The 2,500-nt window shown below is 51.9% G+C and overlaps 1 pseudogene; it reads left to right on the top strand.

Moving 5' to 3' along the window:
• Positions 1–2,500, top strand: part of LOC136722227 (uncharacterized) — an 8,170-nt pseudogene that overhangs the window by 3,285 nt on the left and 2,385 nt on the right.

Consider the following 2,500-nt stretch of genomic DNA (forward strand, 5'->3'; position numbering starts at 1 on the left):
CTCGATAGCGGAACCCGCGCTACCGAGCAGTAACATCGAAGAGGGAGAGCCGATTGTCATCTCGCTTCCCGATTTGAGTATAAGTTGCAGTGCTTGCAGGGAACATCTGGGAAGAGTAGGAAAGGCGGTAGAACACTATGCGAAAAGGCACCGTAGTGTGAAACTACTCTTCAAATGTGCAAAATGCGATAAGACCAGCATAAACCACCACTCAATTTCTTGTCATGTGCCCAAGTGCAGGGGCATGAGGGAAACCCAGGTCTCAGAAAAGGCCTGGGAGTGCGAGGAGTGCCACCTTCACTTTGAGACAAAGTCTGGTCTTTCGCAACACAAACGCCACGCACACCCAGCTGTACGCAACAAAGAAAGAATCGCGGAAAGCACTAAGGGCGGCTCACAAAAAGGAAGGCCGGTGAAGCTTTGGACAGAGGAGGAATCGAATAGACTTGCTGAGCTGGAGGTCTCATTCAAAGGGCGTAAAAACATCAACCAGCTCATCGCCGCTGAGCTCGGTACGAAAACCAACAAGCAGGTTAGCGATAAAAGGAGGGCACCTAGGAAAAGGTCGGCTTTGTCACAAACAGGTGCCCCCCCCGAAAGGAACACAAATCTAGCAAAGTTCCTGGAGGCGCAAACCGCTGCACCCGAGGCGAGATCAGGGCTAGGAGCGCAGTTGCGGATACTGGCTTCTAGGTTGGTTCGGGACACGGATGTCTCCAGGTATCCCTGCCTGGAGGTCATCAGGGCCTGGCTGGACGGCGATGCAAAGGTTAACGCCCTTGCTGAAACAAAAACTCGATGGACGCTTCTTCCTTTCAAGGATAAGAAGAAAATGTCTCGTTCCAGACAAGGAAAGGGAGAAGAGAAACCTATGAAACATCCTTTCAGATCCTGGATGAAAAGACGGGCAATAAAAAGAGGCACTTACTTGAGATACCAGAGCCTCTTCTCGAGAAGCAAACAACGCCTCGCCTCGATCATCCTGGATGGCACAGATACAGTCTCGTGCCCAGTACCACTCTCTGAAGTACACGATGCGTACAAACAGAAGTGGGAAGCTGAAACTCCCTACGTGGGACTCGGAGGTTTCCACTCCCTAATGAGAGCCGACAACGAGATATTTGAAACTCTTATCACTGGGGAAGAGGTAATCGAAAACCTGAAGGCCGTAAAAAGAACGTCGGCCGCGGGGCCAGATGGCATTTCCCGCAATGCCATCGATGAGGGGGATCCAGAGGGTGAGGCGATGGCAGCCTTGTTTAACACATGGCTGACTACAGGAGTCATACCTAACATCGTAAAGCGATGCAGGTCGATACTACTTCCAAAGACCATGGACCCGGAACAACAGAAGGATATTGGCAACTGGAGGCCAATTACAATCGGTTCAATGGTGCTGAGGTTGTTCTCGAGAGTAATGACGATGCGGCTGGCCACAGCGTGTCCTCTGAACCCGAGACAGCGCGGATTCATCTCTGCTCCAGGCTGCTCTGAGAACATCATGGTGTTGGGGAACATCATAGAGCAAGCTAAGAGACAGCAGAAGGACCTCGCAGTAGTATTTATCGACATCGCGAAAGCTTTTGACTCCGTTTCCCATAAGCACATCATCGATGTGCTGCAGCAAATGGGGGTAGACAGCCATGTGGTAGGATTGATCCAGGAATCCTACAGAAATTGCGTCACTTCAATCGAGGTGGACGGCAAAAAGACTCCCGACATCCGCATATGTACGGGAGTCAAACAAGGTGACCCCATGTCTCCCCTGCTATTCAACCTGGCAATGGACCCCCTCATCACCAGCTTGGAAACGCACGGACAAGGATTTCTGTCGGAAGGAGGCCGTGTGACCACCCTTGCATTTGCTGACGACCTAGTGTTACTGAGCGACGGCTGGAAGGGCATGCTGCATAACATCTCTATCCTCGAGTCCTTCTGCAAACTGACGGGCCTTAGGGCACAGGCTCGAAAGTGTCATGGCTTCCTAGTTACACCTACACACGACTCGTACACAATTAACAACTGTGTACCATGGGAGATCGGAGGGGCCGGTCTCCACATGATCAACCCTGATGAGTCTGAGAGATACCTGGGCGTGAAGGTGAACCCCTGGATAGGTATCTCGAAGCCTGACCTGACGGATCAGTTGCGGACATGGATCACGAGGATAGATGAGGCGCCACTGAAGCCCAGCCAGAAAGTGGCCATCCTCAATCAACATGCAGTACCTCGGCTCATGTACCTGGCCGATCACGCACAATGCAAACAAAACACCTTGAACGCCCTGGACTCCGAAGTTCGGAAAGCCATAAAGCTCTGGTTGCGCCTTCCTGCCTCGACCTGTAACGGCTTGCTTTACGCTCGTGCTAAAGACGGTGGACTGGGAGCACTGAGGTTGGCAAAGCTGATCCCATCAATACAGGCGAGAAGAATGCACAGGATGGCGAACTCTACGGATGTTATTGTTCGCAGCCTGATGCAAACAAGGAAGGCGACTGAA

The sequence above is a fragment of the Amia ocellicauda genome, unplaced genomic scaffold (genome assembly GCF_036373705.1).
Source record: "Amia ocellicauda isolate fAmiCal2 unplaced genomic scaffold, fAmiCal2.hap1 HAP1_SCAFFOLD_131, whole genome shotgun sequence".
NCBI classification, from domain to species: domain Eukaryota; kingdom Metazoa; phylum Chordata; class Actinopteri; order Amiiformes; family Amiidae; genus Amia; species Amia ocellicauda.